The sequence below is a fragment of the Myxocyprinus asiaticus genome, chromosome 16 (assembly GCF_019703515.2).
Source record: "Myxocyprinus asiaticus isolate MX2 ecotype Aquarium Trade chromosome 16, UBuf_Myxa_2, whole genome shotgun sequence".
Lineage (NCBI taxonomy): Eukaryota > Metazoa > Chordata > Actinopteri > Cypriniformes > Catostomidae > Myxocyprinus > Myxocyprinus asiaticus.
The window spans coordinates 20,210,925-20,232,946 of NC_059359.1; the positions used below are offsets into that span (position 1 = coordinate 20,210,925).

The window sequence follows — 22,022 nt, forward strand, 5'->3', positions numbered from 1 at the left end:
AGGTTTTGCAGAGACAGGTGTTGAAAACATGGTTACACTCTCTTTTGATTATCATAACGATAGCATTGCAGTGTCGTATCAGATTGGTTGCTATGAGACGTCTCTGACAATCAAATGTACCCCTCAAAATCACAACGTAATCAATCTCAAAATTAAAAATAAGCTCCCACTTTGACACATGTGTGTCAAATTAAGACATTTCGAATTAAGTGAAAAGTCACATCATGTTTTCATGATTGATCATTGCTGCCACATCCGAGTACCCGAGAACTCGTGTTCATCCCTAGTAGAAAGTGAAACAGGTTCATCTTCCTATGGTAGAAAGTGAGCCGGGTTCTATTGGATGGGGTAGAGAGTGAGACAGGTTCTTCGAAATGCGGTAGAGGGTGAGACAGATTCTTCTACATGGGGTCGAGAGTGAGACAGGTTCTACTGCATGGGGTAGAAAGTGAGACAGGTTCTTCTGCATGGGGTTGAGAGTGAAAGGCTCTTCTGCATGTGATAGAGAGTTCGACATGCTCTTCTGCATGGGGTAGAGTGTGAGACAGGTTCTTCTGCTTAGGCTAGAGAGTGAGCCTGATCCAAATCCAATACCACGTGTTAGTAATGATCAAACTAAATGTAGTCCATATGGGGGGGCCTGGGTAGCTCAGCGAGTAAAGACGCTGACTACCACCCCTGGAGTCACGCGTTCGAATCCAGGGCGTGTTGAGTGACTCCAACCAGGTGTCCAAAGCAACCAAATTGGCCCGGTTTCTAGGGAGGGTAGAGTCACATGGGGTAACATTCTCGTGGTCACTATAATGTGGTTCACTCTAGGTGGGGCATGTTGAGTTGTGCGTGGATGCCACGGTGGATGGCGTGAAGCCTCCACACGCACTATGTCTCCGCAGTAACGCACTCAACAAGCCACGTGATAAGATGCGCGGGTTGACGGTCTAGGACATGGAGGCAACTAAGATTCATCCTCCGCCACACGGATTGAGGCAAGTCACTACGCCACCATGAGGACTTCGTGTGCATTGGAAATTGGGCATTCCAAATTGGGAAGATAAAGGGGAGAAAATAAAAATGTAGTCCATATGACTCATGCATTTTATTATCTTGAAGACACTATAGTTTTTTGAATTGCAAAAGACTGTTTAATAAATAAATATATAGTCTGCATGCACAGTGCACTTCACTAACTGAGCGCTGCTTTGTTGACACACCAAGCAAATGCAGGGCTGGTGATGTACTGCTATTATTTTCTTTCAGAACAGCAGATATGGATTATGGCCCTGCGAGGCCCTGGGGCACTAGCTTCCTGGAGGCCCCCCTCCAACTGTCTCACTGAGCAGCACTGCAGACCACACTCAGGAGCAGCTCCTGGTTTAAAGTTAAGAAATTTCAACTGAAATATATCATTTTTGTATAATACAATTCTACTATTTAATCATAATATTAATAATAATTATTATTATTATACAAATTACAATAATATTTATGTTGACTGGGCTCCAAAAAATAACTGTGTGATTGAAAAGTGAACTGATATCCTATTACTGTATAACTTAAGTGAACAAAAAAGAGATCAGAAGTCCAGATACAAGCTGCAAAAAGATTTGCAAAGAGAACTGGCTTCTTTTCTATTGAATATTTTCACCAGAATTACTGTTAATGCTGCTGATACTAGTCTATTAGTCAGTAGACTAGTTAACAATAAAGTTTTTATTAATACATATACATATATATATATATATATATATATATATATATATATATATATATATATATATATATAATAAGATAAAGTAAATAAAGTAGTAAATAAATAGGGATGCCACGGTGTGAGTTTTTAATGGTTAAACTACCGTCTGAGCTAAAAAAAAAAAAAAAAAAAAACGCAGTTAACCGGTTTTACAATTATTTGCACATTTGCTTATTATGCAACAGCACTGATGCAAAAAAATGCATATCACATAACAATTGTCTAAATCCCTAAGTGGACATATTTCTGGGGGTTAAGTGATGTACTAATGTAACCAGAGTGCTTCAAAAGAGTAAATGTAAGATTGTGGGTGCGCAATGTGTAGTTCACGGCATTAAACAGTTTTTTCTTCTGCATCAGTTTATTAAAACAATACATTGTTCTGTCAGACACCCCGACATAAAGAATTGGCAACAGACTCTAAATACTGTCCACAACACCTTATATATCAACCTGTGGACTATGCATAATAATGGGAACACTGCTTACAGCAGGCAATTTAAAGTCCGATCATGACTAAAATTGACATTTATTGTTGAATGAGGTGAATATGTACAGAAGCAATGCTTTAAATATTGATGACGATTTAAGACACAACTTTTCAAAGTTTACTTGCTGATAGTAGCTACACACACAAATGCACCATGCGCTGTCAGCACGCTTAAACATTACAAAAAGTGGTATCTTTAATTCATCACTTTAAAATCACCACAGCTAAAAATATTAAACTAACTAGTTTGTTGTTGGACGACTAGTGGAACTAGTTGCCTCCGCTTCTGAGACCGTCAATCCGTGCATCTCATCACATGGCTCGCTGTGCATGACACCGTGAAGACCCCACATGTGGAGGCTCATGCTACTCTCCGCGATCCACGCACAACTTACCACGCGCCCCATTGAGAGCGAGAACCACTAATCGCGACCGTGAGGAGGTTACCCCATGTGACTCTACCCTCCCTAGCAACCGGGCCAATTTGGTTGCTTAGGAGACCTGGCTGGAGTCACTCAGCACAACCTGGATTCGAACTCACGACTCCAGGGGTGGTAGTCAGCGTCAGTACTTGCTGAGCTACTCAGGTCCCGGATAGTTATTTTTAATAAAAACAGAAAATTGCAAGGATTCATACTCGATAATGAAAATCCGCCTCAGCATTATCTATAAAAGCATTTTTTAAAATCCTTATCCAGTAAAAATAAACAACTGTGTTTAATGCATCCTGGCCAGTGCTGAGAAAAGTAAAGGAGGGGGGACTGACTCACAGCCACACAATTGCAAGGAATCTCAAACGAAATTATTTTCAGCATTGATAAAAATATATAAACAAGGACAGATGCATGATTGGGGGGGGGTGGGGTCAAATCAGCCCCTTCACAGCATTGGGGTCTCCCCCAATTCTATGGCAGTATATATATATATATATATATATATATATATATATATATATATATATATATATATATATATTAGGGGTGTAACGGTACACAGAAGTCACGGTTCGGTATGTACCTCGGTTTTGGGGTCACGGTTCGATACAAGTTCAGTACAACAGGAAAAAGCAACAAATCGCAAAGGCTAGGTTTCTTTTCATTTATTTTGAACAGACAGTAGTGCAAATTACAGTTTGTTCCACCTAGCGGCATTTAGTCCCCCCTGAGGTAGTTGGTACAGCACAGCCTCCTTTAGTGTATTAAGCACTAAGCAGTAAACAGAATGCACTCTTGCATAGGCCACATTATTTCTGCAGGGTTGATAAAAAAAACAAAAGGTATTTGGTCACAATCAGCTACAAAACTGAAAAGCATCTCTTGTGTTATAAAAGTACAAAATAAATAGAATAATGAAAAATAAAACTTGTGCATTGGGAGAAGCCATTCTTGTTTTGAGTTGGTGCATAGATGGTCTCTTCTTCTTGTGCTCTTTTTCCTGTTGTGGTGGTTAGCAAACAGTGTTGCATTAACGCGCACCTCATAGATTGGAGTGGATCGCCTGTGACTGACTCAGATGTATTCTTCGTCTGACTGCATGCACTGAACCGTGACGTCAGTACCGTGACGGTTCGAGACGAATACATGTACCGTTACACCCCTAATATATATATACACACACACACACACACACACACACACACACACACACACACACACGAGGCAAGATTAAAGTCGAAAAAGGGTTTAGTGTTAATGTTGCTTTGTGTGCTAGGTTCACATTGATATCCACACCAATGCAAATTGTAGGCCAGTCTCTTTTCTATGTGGTTGTGAATGCCTAAATGAGGTGTGTGAGAGACATCCAGGATTGACAGACCTGATCCTGGATCAGCAGTAGATGAATCCTGACGGATGCATCCCATCTGAAGATCAATACCCCACTTAATGCTATTCTGTTGCTGAATAACAATGGGCCGTGAGAGAGGTTTTTACTCACCACCTCCCGGCTGATACCTGCCACAGAACATAATTATTTGAGAGCGCACACATGCTGGTCAGTTCTGGGTGTTACATTTCTGAAATGCTGTCTCATTTAAGGGCATATGATCTTGCCGCCTGGAACGTGTCAGTGCAATGATGCCCGCTACTGCTTCAGGTCAATGCTAGTGAACCAAAACATGCTGCATCCTTGAATGAAGCAATTAATGTTAAAATGTTGTATTCTATATTGCATGTGTGTGATAGCTAATAAAACTTATAAAAATTAACAGTAAAATGAACTCTGAACTCACGGTTACACTGTAAAACAACCTTAAGGAGAGGATTTAATGATATTTTTAGGTGTGGATCATTTGTCCAATGAAATATTAAAAAATACACTCACTGAGCACATTATTAGGAACACTATGGTCCTAATAAAGTGCCCGACATGGTCTTCTGCTCTTGCTGCCCATCGGCTTCAAGGTTCAACATGTTGTGCATTCTGAGATGGTATTCTGCTCACTACAATTGTACAGAGTGGTTATCTGAGTTACTGTAGCATTTCTGTCAGCTCGAACCAGTCTGGCCATTCTCCATTGACCTCTCTCATCAACAAGGCGTTTCCATCCACAAAACTGCTGCTCACTGGATGTTTTTTGTTTTTGGCACCATTCTTAGTAAACTCTAGAGACTGTTGTACGTGAAAATCTCAGAGGATCAGCAGTTACAGAAATACTCAAACCAGCCCATCTGGCACCAACAATCATGCTACGGTCGAAATCACTGAGATCCCATTTTTTCCACAATCTGAAGGTTGATGTGAACATACTGTAGGTGTACAGGTGTCCCGTATTATGTCCTGAGTGAATGTACAGAATTTTTTAGCTACTGAAAATTTGTGGAAAGATGCAATGGATGATGGACGAACAATCGTTTGTCGATGGACGAACAATCAGCACTTACTCTGCCCTGCAAAGGTACTGTATGTTTAGCTCTCTTAGAGTCAGACTATGATCTGTCCAGTCATGGATGGATTTGGATCAACTATGCTCGGATTCAGAGAAAACTGAGTCAGACTATAGAATTTTATAATCCACATTTGGCTGGACAATCAAAAAACAATGAAGTTTCAGTATTGGTGCTATTACTTCATTTTCGCTTTGTAGGCACACAACACTACAACATATTGACAGGACTGTTCTTCCATCCTTTACAGCCTTGTTTTTGTTCACATCAAATGAAATATATATTGCATACTCTCGCTAAGCCTATGGTTTGAGAAAATTCAACATCTTTGAAATCTTTCATGAACCCTATATCTCATAACTCTGATCTTTTTAAATTCTCTGTTAGTGTGGGTATGTGTGGGTTTGCGCAATACAGTCTATATTATTTAAAGTTAGTGTGTCAATGTGACTGAGTATAATCCCATGGTTGCCCATCACTGGTTATGGCAAGACAGGAGGAGGAGTAGCAATGTGAATTACAGATGTAAGGCAAATATGAGTGTGAGTGAGCATGTGCATTGGGTATCTATCAGGATTACAGAAACAAGGCATGTGTGACTCTGGAGGAAAATAATTCTGTGAGAGTCTGAATGCTGCTACAGGGTCACCCCTCCTCGGAGCAATCTGCTTCCTGCTGCCTGTTAGTCTCAGGGCACTGAATCTCAAAACTCAAACAGGCCCCAGACGACACAAACACACATTAATACAGAAAATAACTAGAGGAGCTGGTGGTTGAGGATGCAGACTAGGAACCAGGAAGTGATCGGTATGAAACATAAATGCAATCTGCTGGTGAAAATGGGAATTTCACCCGAAGCAAAAAGAGAGCTAACAATTGTGGTTGTGTAGTGGAACTAGAGGGACTATTTGCATAAATCCTATATAGGGCACTTTAAATGCACCCTTAAGTAAATGCTAAATCCAATTGTTCCTGACCAGTGTTGCCCATATTGCTCCAAACCAAATCACTGTAATAGGGGTTTTTGAGGAATACTCCATTGTAGCCTGAACAAGTCTTTAAAGAGTGCACAGACAGTGAGCAATAATGGGGCAGAATAAGTCAGAGTATTAGACAGTCATAGATTCAAAGTGTCATAAGGTCAGAGAATCGGTTTTGTAAACACTGGCTCTGTAAAATTCCTCAATTTATTTTGAGTGGCCAGTCCAGCCTGGCACAACAACATTGACTCAACCAATGGCATCAGTTGGGGACTATCTGTTTCTTCGATTAACAGCAAACAGGGAGCGTATTCGGAAGAACAATGTTTATTTTTACAATTACGTTGAGTGGTGCAGAAAAAACACACTTCAAAACAAAATGATTGGTCACTTTTCAAGTCAGACAGATGGTCTATCTCCATCTAAGTGTACAGTTCTTGGGCAGAATAAACTGCAAACTGGACGAGACTTCATGCTAGCAGTCAATTACACAGTCTGGCTATACGAGACTACTGGAAAGCTTGTTGAGGAAAGCCTCTTTCATCTAAATTGACAAACTACATAAGCAAGCTTTCTCACCTGACCTTTCAGAAAGTTGGTACTGGCCTATCAAGTGGCACTCTTCCTCACCTGCAGAGTTCAGCACTATACCGGATCATCCACAATACACTGAGAACCACCACAATAAATAGTGTGATATAATTTGAGTGAATACCACTCCGAGCAGTTCTCTGTGGCCATCAGTGGCCTTTGAAACAAAATGTGAATTCCAGGACAAAAGAGATGGATAGAGAAATCTAGAATGAGAGTGCTTACACTGTTGTTTCTATTCTGACACAGAGCAGCAGGGAACAGAAGAGAGAAAGGAGTGAATAAACAATGGTACTGCTCAAATGATGTGAGGGCATGTCAGTTTTAGTCAAAGCCAAGGGTGTGACCAGAAAGACAAAGGTCATTTCATTGAACACCAAACATCCATCATATGTTCCTTTAAAACAATGGGCTGCTGTACCCAGAGCAGTGTAGATCAGTGAAGCAGTTCTCTAGCTTCAACATGACTGAAAGGCAGTCACATTTCCTTGCACTGGAAATAGTAATTTTCTTCACTTTCATATCTAAATAGCCTTAAAGCAAAATAAAATGACTTGAGAAGCTAAATTGAGTAAGATAAGCTTTGTTTTCAATAAATTTATCTTGAACTAAGCAGTAAAGAATTACAATAAGGTTGTGTACATTAACTTAAGTAAACGCATTAGGTATCTAACAATGAACAATGAACAATACAATTTTTACAGCATTTATTAATCTTGGTTAATGTTAATTTAAAATCAATTTTTCATAGTTAGTTCCAAATGCATTAACTAATTTTGATTACATAGCTTTTAATGTTAATAAATTCTACAAAAAAATGTAGGCTATTAGTAGATGTAGAAATTAACATTAACAAATATTAACAAATGTTTTAAAATGATTATTTATTATTTCATGTGAACTATTGCATCAACTGTTTATATATACACAACCTTTTTGTTTTGCCAATTTGCCAATTTTTCTAACCCAATTGGCAAATCAAATCACTAAATTTAGTTAGATTTATGCTTAAAATATTGAAAACAAATATATATTTGCCAATGTGAAGTAAACTTACATTAAAATACATTCTCTAAAAACAAGTCTTAATATCATATGTTGTTTACAAGATGTTTATATATTTTTTCCTGAGTACAAACCAAAAATACTGATTGAGAAAATATTGTTTGAAGTGCAATGATACAATCTTTTGATCCAATGCTACTTGAATGAGTTGCATCACCTCTGACAGGTTCATCTGCTTGTGTTAGTTCTGCTGATCTCAAACTGATGCTGCGTCTCTGTAAACTGCTGTGTCTAGAATTGATTGTGTCTACCATGACAAAGAGAGGAAATATGAACTGCTGTGTCCATGATGACAAGGCAGGAGACCTCAATCGCTGTAAATAGAGAGAGAGGTAAATTCAAAACTCACTGTTATCCTCAGATGAGATGGACAGCGGTGGAATAAGAAGAACAGTTGGCCTTTCTAGCCCAATCTTGCTCTCACTAGTGTCGATGAGAAGGGAGGGGGGAAGCAGATGGCAGCAACCCTGAAGACAAAAGCTGTTTACAGTCTAGACCCTGTGTGTGTGTGCGTGTGTGTGTGTGTGTGTGTGAGAGAGAGAGAGAGAGAGAGAGAGAGAGAGAGAGAGAGAGAGAGAGAATATGGAAAATATCATTTAATTAGAAACACATTCTTCACAAAATGCAGTGAATCTATACCTGAAATATGTGAACTGTCTGAAATTTAACAAATTCAAATCACATTAGAAGAGAAAGAACACATGGCCCCTACAGCTGCTAAATATGTCACACTCTGCCATAACCTGAGAGAAAGAACTGAGCTACTAAACCAAACTTTTTCACTTAAATTTATACATTAGTTCATATATTATTTCATTATATATACTGTATTTTACTGTGTATCAGTTAAATGTGATTTAAAATATTTACATACAACACATTTGTTTATTTGTTTGTTAATTACTGTGTTTTAAATATCCAGTTTAAATCTGTTGATTAATGTTATACACACATTTCTGCTCTGTTTGATTTGATTATAACTTGTGCTTTGGCAACATTGTAACATACAGTCATGCCAATAAAGCAATTGAAATTGAAAATTGAAAATTGAAATTGAGAGAGAGGGAGAGAGAGAGAGAGAGAGAGAGAGAGAGAGAGAGAGAGAGAAAGGACATTAATATATTTGGAATCTGGCTGTGTTGGAGATTTGTAGACTAATAACCCCTGGTTTTGTAGGTGAATCATGTTGGCAGGAGATGTGAACTGGTCAGTGACCCAAGACAGAGGAAGATTCAGAACTTGACACTGCTCAGGAAAAAAAAATCCCTCTTATACCACTGCTTTAAAAACACTCTCTCATAAACACACACAGCATAACTCTAAGCAGGACCAGATGCTTGGAAGCCGAACTCCCATCTGTGTGTGGGGAAAAGAAAGCAACGGCACACTTTCTGAACTCACTAACCCGTTTCTGTCAAAAAAAGCAATTTGTGTTTAACACACAAAAAGTATTACACAGCGCGTATACATGGATGCATGCATCCATCTATCCATCCATCTATCCATCCATCCATCCATCCACTAAAGGAATAGTTTAGCCAAAAATAAAAATGATCTCATCATTTAATGCCTCTCATGTCTTTCGAACCCCATATGACTTTCTTTCTTCCGTGGAGCACAAAAGAAGTTGTCAGAATGTTTAAGCTGCACTTTTCCATAAAAAAAAAAAAAAAAAAAAAAAAAAACACACACACACACACACAAAAATAGTGACACTGGCAATGTAAGATTTTCTGTAAATAAAGACTGAAATTGAGGAAAATAACAAGACAACATCTTAATTTTTTGGGTGAACTAGCCCTTTAAACTCAAGTGATTCCTTTTATAGAAGAACATTCAACTTTTATGGAGGTCTTACACAGCTGTGCAGCACTAAAACCTATCTTAGAAACCGATTGCAGAATTCCTGAATCCGTCTGTGAGACTGTGAATCATGGATTCAACTAACCAGCCCTGGAATTCCATACTCCTGCTTCTTTTAAAACCCCTGGTTAGGTTGGGGGAACGGACTAGATTTCCCGGAACACATTTGTACGAGGCTATCACATTCTGACTTGAGTTATAGCATGTGGCTCAGGCATTTGCCCCTCTCACCCTTCTCTTTCCATCACTCACCCCCCACATCCCACCTGGGGGGTTAAGGAAGGGGGAGAACAGTCATTCTTCATAAGCCAGAAACTGGTGCCTGAACTCAACCATTTATATACGCTACAAAGGCAGGATGGACAGAACAAAATATGACAAAAAATACACACATTTATTATCTGGAATATAACCATTCTAGAATACACCATATCTTCTTACATATCTATTACTGAGGGGTTAGCAACTAGAAGTAGCAGCTATGATAATAACTACATTTACAGTAGCTTGACAATAACGCTATTTTCCAACAAGTAGCTTCTCCTAGAATGCCCTCTTTTAAATGTAGCATTGGGAAGTTGTTCATTTGAGCAAATTGGTTTTGTTGGACCATTCATTTCAATGAATCTGAACAACAAATTTTTTTTTTTTTAGCATATTCGTTTGAGTCATCATCACTCAAACGTGTTCCCAGACTTTGGGCATTGAATGTATATGGCAAATGCATATATAATAAATATGCTGACTATAATGTGATTAATATAAATACACTGGCCCTTTAAGTAACAAAAGTAATGTTGTTGTTGTAAATACTATGGCTAGCTTTGTAGCTAGCTTGTAGTGTAGCTCTACTTTTTCAAATGGTAGCTTGACTGTAACTATTTTAAATTATGAGCAGTTTGTAGCTTGTTTTGTAGTAACTTCTCAAACACTGTTACAGTATATATTACGTTTCTGTGAAAGCTAAACTTAATTTACAAACAAACACAATACTGTCACTTTAAGTATCTAAAGCAATGTTGTTGGTGTAAATACTGTAGCTAACTCGTAGTGTAGCTCTACTTTTTCAAATGGTTGCGTGACTAACTATTTTAAATTATGAGCAGCTTGTAGCTTGTTTTGAAGTAGCTTCTCCAACACTGCCACAGTTTTCATTTTCCATGAAAGCTAAACTGGATTTATACACAAACACACAGCATACATCCTGAGACTAACTGTGTATATGCCTGTACACCGCAGAGGGTAGGTGAACTTGTAGTTCATTCTTGTGTGGCCGGTGGATGTCATTGTGTCTCTGAATGAGAAAATCCATCAAACACAACACATTTGAAATGAAGCTAATGTAACTATCCAAGCATGAAGTTGCACTGCAATAAAATCAATACACGCTGTGGTTACAGAATGTTTGGAAGTATGAACAAGGATAAAAGAAAGATACAAATTTGGAAATTGTCTGATGTTAGTACATCCCCTTTTGGCTAAATTACACACTTAGTGACAGTATTTGTGTGTGTGCTTGCGATTTACTGTCAGTCTTTGGTTCCAGCATTCCCTCAAACTGATTAACACTGGGTCAGTGATCTAATAGTCATGACAACATCTGAAGTTTGCTGCATCTTGAAACGATCCTATTCTATCAGCTCCGTGCAAACGCTTATCATGTGAAGGCCTGCCTACTTTATCATGACATATTTCCATCTATAAGAACTTCTGCAAAGGATGGCCTTAATTTAATATTTCACTCAAGTGACTCACCCAAAATTCAGTCATTTACTCAGCCTCGTGTCATTGCAAACCGATATACTGTCATTTGTTTTTTTCTGCGGAACACAAAGCAGAACTTTTTGAAGAATTGTTATGCAGCTTTTGAAGAATTGCCATAATGACAGTTCCTAGTGACCAGGGGATAATCATAGACTTAACATAAATCTTAACCTAACACTAACTGTGCTCCTAAACCTAAATATAAATCAAATATGATGCTAACCCTAATCCTTTTTTTTTTTTTTTAACTGGACGTGGGCTACCTGTAAGCTTTAGCGATGATAGAAATTATCACTGAATTGTGACTTAAATTTCTGTCTGTTCATCAAACAAAATTTTGGAATTTAACGCACAAATTGCATTTACTAATTCAACCTTTGTGTTCCGTAGAATTAGACAGCAGCATATGGGTTTTGAACAACATGAGAGTTATAGTAATGAGTAAATAATGACCGAATTTAGATTTTTGGGTGAACTATTCTTTGGAAAAAAAAAACTCTGGATCAGACTACTAATCTTTAGTATGACATTACTAAAATTGTTTGTGTGTGTGTGTGTGTGTGTGTGTGTGTGTGTTTGCGTGTCTGTAATTAATACATCTCAGCTGAGTATCAGCTGTTTATGTGGTTTATGTTGTACAATGTGATTAGTGTTGTCCAAAAAGAGGTCTGGTCTAAACACAGAGTTGCTGTTGTTGTTTGTATAGTTATTCGGAGACACTGCTGACCAGAATTAGGTTTAGGATCATGATGGGTTTAGAAGCACAGTCGTGTTTTAGATAAGGCAAGATTAGGTTTTTAGTTAGGTTTATTGGTGGGTTTATGGTTATCGGTTAGATTTAGGATTGAGGGGTTTGAGGATTTTGGTCATGTTTTAACTTGTGGAAAAAAACTGAAAGTGAGTCATTAGCTGGCAACAGTGAATTCCCAGATAGACAACTGTAAATCACTCATTGCTGCTTCACTATAAACTCATCCACATATATTTCCACAGAGGGCTGTGTGGGTTTTAAAAGTGGAAAGCTACTGACCATTTGGATTTAAATTGAATAAAATGTTGGTCCGAAAACTGAACGGGGCCTAGGTTCTTGCATTTATTTCTAACAGCCACCAAACTAGGATTCTGACGTTTAGAAATTCTTCAATAACTTTACAGGATTTTCTTCATTTTGCATACACTGTGCATATCTTACATACCTTTTCCTTACTGCAACATGAAAACCTTTTGAATCCATTTTTTTTTTAACTCTTCCATGTGCATGTGCCCTACTTGCAATTTGTCCAGCTATTTTTTTTTTTTTAACTCTCCACTTCGCACAACCCATTTCTTTCTTTCATTTTGTCTCTATGTTTGGTGATGAATGGTCCCTGGTCTTCAGAAATGGATCTGTTAATAATTCAGACCAGGCCCTGGCACTGACCATTAGAGCCGGGAGGCAAAACTTTCTGCAGATAGATCACTAATCAGATTAATTGCTGTCTTTCAATGGGGAAATGGAACAGAGTGAGGTATCATGGTGCGCATGGTAATATACTGGACTTTCTAGAACACTCTGCCAGCAAATGCTTTCAATCACAACGAGCAACAACCAGCAGCTCAAAAGAACATTGCCCCTGATTGAGTATTCAAAGCAGCAATCCTGACATTAGCTGAACACTGGTGAAAATATTATTTTGCTTGATGCACATTGTGTAAATTGTGTTTGAGTAATTTGTGCACCGACGGTTGTGACTAATGCATGTTCTAGACAAAAACATATCACCACAGTTCAGAACTTGTCATAACTCACCATAATACAATAAAGCTTAAATCAAGTTAGCTAAATTCAACAGAATGTCTGTCAATTTAACTCATGCTCCACTGTAATTGTGCTCTAATTGAAGTGTTTTGATGCCTACATAAGTATACTTTTCATTTGAGCTCAGGATTGAATGTTGTTTACATCAAGGCCCTGACGTCTGGTTTTACACAAGTTTATCACTGATTGTTTTACACAAGTTTATCACTGATTTGCCTGCAAAATGATGTTATTGTTTCCTCAATTCTCACATACAGATGTTGCTAGTTGTAGCTGCTCATGAGATAGAAGTCTTTGGTTGGTGGGGTGAATTGTGTGTGAGCGTGTGTGTATCTGAGCTGATGCTAGGTAAATTACACAAATTATAGTTCTCCATGGAGTGGAAATATTGATTAGATACAGTCGTCTGTGAGCCCTGCCTATACACATGCACTGATCGTAGATTATACACATTAATTCTAAGTCACTATTAACTAACCATCATGCCATTCTAAACCTGTACACAGTTATTTTTCCGTAGAACTCAAAAGGAGAATTTTGAAAAATATTCATGTATGTATTTACCATGACTGTTCATATTGACCACAGTTGTTATGCTCCAAAAATGAATCCATATGACTTGTGTGCTATAGTCTTCCAAGTTTTCTAAAGCAATACAATAGCTTTGTGTGAGAAAATGACCAATTTTTACCACTGCGACAAATCCACCAAAAATATTTTCACCAAATCATATTTAAACAATCTAAAAATGCAAGAAAACCAGTTACATGTGATTTGTAATTATCATATTATTTTCTGCTTTAGACTTCAAAACATAAACAGGCATGTGCACAAACGTATGTTATTGTATCCTTGAGTCTTGCGCACATTGGATAAGACAGTAAGAATCAGTAAGACTGTAAAGGTGTTTACATGCAACGCGAAATCGGGGTAATAGGCAAAATCTGTGTGCCGAATGGGTTTTTGCTTAAACCATTTATGACCTTACCCTGATAAAGGAAAGCCAGCTAATTAAGCTTAGATAATCATGCATGTAAACATGCTCATTGAGAATCGGATTGGTATAAATCATGAACGATTTGTGAATCACTGACTCAATCATTCAGTTGCCGTTTGGAACTGTTGTGGCATAAAACTTTCGATGTTATGAAAAGACCTGTGAGAAGATTCTTCAAAATATTTTATTCAAAATATCTAATTTTAGTTTCACAGAACATAGAAAAGCTTTTGGGAGCGAGTAAATAATGACAAAATTATTATTTTTGGCTGAACTATATTCCTTTAAAAGACTTGGGGGCAATCAAGTTCCTCCAACTCCACAACTTCTTTCTAACCAACCCCTTTCTCTCTTTCGTTCTGTCTCTTTCCATTTCTCTCTCGGAGTATCCTGTTCTCTCACTTGACGCACTGTGATGTATCTGTTCTTTTTTCTGCAATGATAAGTCTGATCTGGTCTGGCTGACAGTGACATTCACTGGCTATTCATGTATAATTTATCACAGTGAAACAGAAAAAGAGTGAAAAAGAGAGTTTGTCCCAACCTCCAAGACATTTAAATATTGTAACCACAAAAACACAGCAAGGTTAACACTGCATCATGCTGTTGATCCTGAAAAATTTGCACTCAACACCAAACAAGGTTGAGCAAGAATAAAAAATTGAAAACAAAAACATATCCAACCCAATCTAAACATTAGAGCGAGGGTAAAAATCTTGTAGCTCAAGTTTAAGAACACATACAGTGTCATAAATCACACAAGATGTCACTTCAACTTGTTTGTTCAATGAGCAATGCTCAGCTAATAAAACTCCACATGGAATTTTCCCTGTTGTACCTTACAATGGACAGTACTGTTAACCAAGCGCTAACTGTTCTTGCCCCATGTTCTGTCAACCCCAGTATTAATAAACATGAACTATTGTCCCACTCACAGACAGAGGATTTCTGTCCCTCTTTATCCATTCAGATCTTATCTAAACATAAATAATAAAACCAAGCTCTAATGCCTCTGTTGTTGAAATCAAAGGACAGCCCTCTAACAAGACTAACAATAAAATTAAAGACATAACTGAAAAGATCTGACATTGTACAGTGGGTATCCATTCAGAATAGGCTTTCTACCACCGCGATCACCACGCGAATGAGTCATAAGCTGCTCTAAACCACTAAGGTGCGCTATAACCTTTCAACAGGCCAGAGCTGAACGCCTCAGAGCTCTTTCTCCCAACGTAACGACCAAGAAGTTAGAGGCGGTAAGGGCAAGTTACGCTTGTTTTACCAACCGCCATAAAAAGAAAAAAGAGGAGGAAGAACAACAACAAAATTAAAAACACGACAATATTTATTTTCTGGCTAAATGTTACAATGGAAATGCATCATAAAGGCTTTACTGCAGCATTCACGAGGACGTCCACGCATTGGAGTTATTTGTTTGCATTTATTAATTCACATTTCATTAGAGAGAATTATCATTTGTGAGTATATTTATACAACTTATAAAACTGTTAAGACTCTAAACCTGTGCTCTCTTATAATGTGCCAATAGGCTAGCCCATATTTTCTATTTTTAAACAGGATTATCAAATGTGAATTAATTCATTTATATGTATACCATCGTGTCATATTATATTATATTCTAATGGCAATAAAAATGAAAGTAAAAGTGAACAGAATCCATATTTATGAGAGCCAAATACTTATCAAATGAAATATTATAAAATATTTGAAAAAGAATCGCAATGTTCCATTACATGAATTAAGCTGTAAGTATTATAATATTTGTCTCAATACATGCATTAAGAGTTTTACGCTACACATGTAATAACAAGAAAAGCTATGCAGTTCAAACCTGTAAGTTACGAGCTTTATTCATTATCTGTCATATTTTATTAATACTTAATATGTGCTATTAACCAGTGTTGCCCCAAAGCTTGATAATATTGATTCTTTTTCGAAGCGACTATTTGCTTTCAGATGTAACCCCAATAATTTGTTGAGAATGTTGCTCCAATGGCATGGAGCATAACATCAGTGTGCCTGTGCCTGTGGTGTGCCAAATCTATGGATAACATAGATTTGATGATATTAACAATGGTGTTACTACAGTAATATGGTGTTAATATAGTAACCATGTTTAATTTTGTGGTTACAATTATTTTACTCCAAAATACTATGGTGATATTATGGTTATTTTATCTGTAGAGGACGTCAGGACAGATCCGTGTTTCAATCAGTTTAGTACATTATTTAGGACTTTAGAACACTTTTAACACTTTTTATCAAGACATTTTTCTAGAAACTTTCTTAACAGACAGAAGTTTTTAACACCAGAGCTTCAGCGATTCACACCTTAACTCGATGGGGTGAGGTGGTGTTTAAATCTTTTGTTAGAGCTGAAAAAGGTGCAGTGGAAGTCAAGTTGCCAGTCAAGAACATGATCGATTGCATTAGCAACATACATTGAAAAATATATTCTCACTAATAACAAACAAACTCAGCAGGGCTTCATTAATTCTGACAGTTTGTTGTTCATTAAATTACTGATTGATTGTATAATGTTGCATAATATTTGGGAGCAGCGTTTCGATGAGAAAAAGATGTTCAGATTTCATACAATGTCATAATCTGACAAGACCATCATATAATGAACGTGAAGCACAAGTTAACATGGCATTAACATTGCTTGATAATGTGCACCATTCTACACCAAATAAAGAAACCTCATTTGAACATAAAGATGTCATTACTGTTGTCGCTGCCTAATAGCTCAAACTAATAACGCTGCGTGAAATTGTGCTGACCACATTGTTTTTGAACCAGATCGAATCTCCTGCCTCTGTAAGTTTTTTGTTTTGTGTCATTCTACCGTTCGATATAATTATAAAACTTATTTTCAACTGTACAAGGATGCCAACATTATGTAGTAAGTTTATTCAGAACTCAGCCCCAGTTAAACCATAACACCGGAGAATGACGTAGAGGGAACACATACAATAACGCTGCCGCCCTACGCGACTGTTTCACCAATGATTTTACCTTTAAAAAACAATTGTGGTGAGAAATACAAGTTAAATACAATGTAAAAAATAAATACAGTATATGAACAAATGACCAACAATGATCTTACAGGACACATTGTCAGTAGCAGCCACAGTGCAAAATGGCTTTTTGTGAATCTGCTGGATGTAGTTTACTTTCTACATGTATCCAACAATGTTAATAAGTTAAGCTGGTCTCGAACCCATGATTAGCAGGAAAAGACAATATCAGTTGACGCAAGCGCACAGCCCCTGAGCTATTAGTCCACATATGAGTTTCAACAAACTTCAGTTTTTAGCTACTCCACACTAACAATTGTAACTTTACAAAATAATATTTAAAAACAACAAAAACACACACACACACACACACACACACACACACACACACACATCATTTCCTCAGCTCATGAACAGGTCGAACACATTTAGTCTAACACTGTCGACTAGCCAGGTCATTTATAACACGGATTAACGCCATTAATTAAATGCATTGTTGTTGTTGTTTCATTAGGGCTAACAAATTAAATTATGAATGTTTACAACATATTTTTCGTTTTGGTTTTTAGGAAGATAATTAAATAGCTAATATCTATGAAGCAACAATTTTAATTTATTGAAAAAAGGCTTACATTCGAGCATTTTTTTCTGTACATCAATCCATGAGCTAACTAAGCTATTGCTTTAATGCTGCCATTAATTTTGCATTGTTAGGTCGCCTTCTACACATCAGAATGTAAAAAATACAATACAAATAATAATATTAACAATTTAATCATTATAACTCTCACTTTCTTGTGTCTCTTTGCACCTCCAGGCGGTGATTTTGCGAACGTGTCTCACGTGTGAGAATATGAAGTTTTCACATGGTGGTCCTCCCCGTGATAGTAAGGCTCTAATCTTGTTGCTTACCCACTGTATCGTTTAGAGAGAGTAACAAATCAAAATTGAGCAAATGTTTCCAAAATAGAGTAGCCCCAAAAAGGATTTGGAAACCAAGTCTCACTTAAATTTTTTTTAAATGTCAGTGCATTAGGTACAACAATTGAACCAAGCTACATTTCTTTAAAATAAATGCCACTTGGTTTGATATTTAGTTATATAATACAAGGACATTCATACATTTTTAAATGTGATATTTATCGAAAAGACTAATAACTGATGGTGTTGATGTGAACAGATCATTTGTGTGAGTGCGTATGTGAGTGTGTGTGGTGTGTGTGTGTGTGTGTGTGTGTGTGTGTGAGTGAGTGAGTGAGAGAGAGAGAGAGAGAGAGAGAGAGAGAGAGGGATCAAGGGGTACAGCTTATACAAGGTCACTTCTTATGCCTCCCACCGTGGGAACGGATAGATGGGTCAGACACAAACGAACCACTGTATCTTTCCCTCCTCTCTCACTCTCTTTCTCTCACTATCTCTCAAGTCTTAGTTGTTTTTGCTACATTTCCTATAATCCTTCCCATTAAAATTTGTCAAAAGTGACAAAAATATGATAATTAAACTCTACACTAGTCATTTCACTGCTAATAAGAGAAACTGACACACACACACACACACACACACACACACACACACACACACACTTCCAGGACATAAACGAGGACTTCCTTTAGCCATCAGAGTCATGGCTGGCTCAGTTTCCTTCCCTCTGCTGCACCTGCTGTGCCCCCGTCCCCCTCCAGTCCCCTCTCCTCCCCTCTCCTCTCCTCTCTCTCTCTCTCTCTCTCTCTCTTTCTCCACCACATTTCGTTTCACTTTTTACCCTCTCATCCTCCCATCTTTGTCTTGCTGCTCTTGCTCACAGTGACCCTGACATGTCCTATTCTCAGTGACCACAGAAGTCCTGCTGTTCTATCCCTGTCAGGTGACAAGTGGCCTTTCAGTTACGTCTCGGAACGCCAGTCTTGCCTCCTCCATCCATTACTTCAGCTGCAGGCTGCCTGATACTGTATATTAACATTAAAGGGGCCATATTAAATGGAAAACAGGATTATCTTTTGCATTTAAAAAGAGTTTGATGTACTACGTAGACATACTCTAATGTTTACAATGCCAACAATGCAAAGCTCCCTCCCTAATCCACCCAGACCAATACACTCTGGACCATCTGACCAATGGCAGGCAAGGAGAGTGTTTGGAAAACCTGTTTGAAAACAGTCATTATTTTTGCAATTCCTTTTGTTGACACTAGTGGTGCAGAAATTACTAATTTTACCCTTAACAAAACAGCACCTAAGTTTAAATATCAACAACTTTTCAGTATTTAGCAACTTGGCCTTGCTAGTCATTTCACATGCAAAGAGGTTAGCCAATCATCGTAAAGGGACAGCAGCAAAAAAGAAAAAAAGAAAAAAAAAAAGAAAAGAAAAAAGCCTGTTTACCCTAAAGGTTTAGAGAGAGAGTGAAAAATGTTAATGTAAACTAAATTATGACTGTTTTGGTGCAAGAAACCTTGATGCACCATGTTCTGCAAAAACAAATGCAGCGCCCCTAAAATGTAACAAGCACTGTCTGAAATAAAAGGCACAGTCAGAGCACCCCTGGGCGGCTGGCCAGTGGTTGTGTGGGTAAAGCAAAGTTTGTGAGCAATATAATGACATCTCTAGACATTAATCACCTTAAAAGCCACAAGCAGCATAAATATTGACAATATGGCAACCCGCTGTCTATCTTTAATTAATTTTCACATCCCACAGGCTGTACAACACCTCTGTCTTCCAAAGAGACTTATAAAACATGTTTCTGATAATGAGTGTTGGGGTAAAAGAGGAACTAAGAGAACGAAATAAGAGGGCAATTGATAGAATGAGAGGTGATGAATTTTTAAACAAGAATATGATTTGTGGATAGAGTGGGGGATGATGTATGATTCTGTCAGACAACTAAGTCAAACAACTATGACATGTCATTGCCATTATTCAAGTGATTTGAAAAAAATGCACAACAAGAAAAAAGTGCCCATTTAAAGTTTCCCCTGACATTTTATGAAGTAAAAAGTTACAGTGATGCCAGCTAAAGTTCTTGCTCCTAACATGCCACTGATCACCACTTTCACTGTTCTGTAATGGAAATGCTAGTGATATCACACATACATGGACAGTAGCGACCGAGAGACTTTCTACTGCATACATCATCAGTGATTTTAAATAAATAAGCACACACCGCACAGGAAACAGAGGCAGAAGGGCTTATTCTCATTCAGGTGAAGCTTCTCTGTCAGCAGGAAAATCTGCCTCCCTAAGTCATTAATTCAAGTAACCAGTAATTTACATCTGGACAACAACATTTCCTCTACAGGAAAGTACAAAAGAGGGGAAAACTTCTCTGTAGCTGGAAGTAAAAATGTTAATCCATTACTCAAAACTCCAGGAACAAACAGCCACCTGTCCCCTGCCAAGACCTCTTTGGAGGTTTTAAAGGGGTTTATATAATGGAAAACAGGAAAACATTGCTCTTTTGAAATAAAATGGCTTGAAGCACTGCGAAAACATTAGAGCAAACTACCTCAGACCATATTTGAAACCAAGGGTGCTTTCACAATAGCACTTTTGGTGCGCACCTGGGTTCGAATGATGTCAAACTTCAGGTTGCTTGGATGATGTGAACGCTGTTTTCTGAACTCGGATGTGCATCTTCAAACCGCACCTGGGTCCGCTTGAAAAGGTGGTCTGGGGTACGGTTCATGTGAACTCTGCTTATAATATGAACGCAATTGTACCAAATCGCGGATGTGAACCGCTTGTGATGACGTATAATTTGCATCTTTGCAGGCTCAGGATCGCAGTTATTGTGGCACAAGAATTTCTCATATCTGCTTGACTCCAAATAAATCCCCTTCAGAGATCAGCTCACATTCTTCACAACTCGTGCAATGCATCCGCGGAAATTATTCACATCATTGCACATTTAATGCATCCGCAGGAGACAAACACAAGTGTCGTTCTGTGCATGACAAGTTTGTGTGGTAAATCCAAAAAGACAAACTACAATACTTCAATTAACACAGTCACGTCTTCTCGAGTTGTTACCTAGGTGCAATGGTAAACAGCTGCCTCGTGCTCACGTTGATGACGTAATCGGACCACGGTTCGGACCCAAATAATATGATATGAACAGAAACCAGTGGGGGCAGCGGGAGGGGAAGTAAATGAACTCTGGTTCCAAGCAATCAAACCAAGTGTGAAAGCACCCCAAGATGCTAAAACGGGTCATAGAGACCAAGCGCATTCTTGTGCTAAAAGACAGAGTGAAATGATTATAACAGAATACAGGTGAATAAAGACATGTGTTTTACAGTGAAATTTTTTTTTAACTTGACATGGCGACTAGAAATTGCAGTGCTCCTGAGCGAGAGGTTGAAAAATATAGTGGGAAGCACTGCAACAGTCACTTTGTCACTGAGAGGCGTTAAAAGCAAGTTTACTGTTCTCCAAAAATATGTAGTTTTTAAGTTTAATGATGTATGGAGTTTTAAATGATCAAAATCTACCTCCCTAACCTAAAACTTTATCTGGAACAATAGTGTCATAAAACCATGCGTTACAGTGTTTCAATGTCATAAGACAGCTGGGAGCAAAGCGAAAAATACGTATTTATGAAGTGTTAATATGCCGTTTTACTAATGATTTGAGTGAAAGTGAATAAAACTTGTTGTTGTGCCTCTAGTGTTTATTTCACCAGAAAGCTGCAGTGATACGTAGAATGAGGCACGTAAAACTAATTTTGCAAAAATATAGTTATAGTCACGTAATTCTATAAGACCAGGTTGCAAAGCTGTCTGTCTAGCATGTTCACATCA

At 37.9% G+C, this 22,022-nt stretch overlaps 1 protein-coding gene across 7 annotated transcripts in view; it reads right to left on the minus strand.

Annotated features, from left to right (window-relative positions):
* Nucleotides 1-22,022, minus strand: part of sema6e (sema domain, transmembrane domain (TM), and cytoplasmic domain, (semaphorin) 6E) — a 211,955-nt gene that overhangs the window by 99,964 nt on the left and 89,969 nt on the right. For 4 of the 7 annotated variants that reach the window (XM_051721789.1, XM_051721791.1, XM_051721785.1 and 1 more), the window contains one exon: nucleotides 8,111-8,259. The exons of 2 other annotated variants lie outside the window; for them this stretch is intronic. The gene's annotated coding sequence lies outside the window, so the exon portion shown is untranslated. The remainder of the gene's footprint in view (nucleotides 1-8,110; nucleotides 8,260-22,022) is intronic. One more of the 7 variants, XM_051721786.1, reaches the window with a different exon arrangement.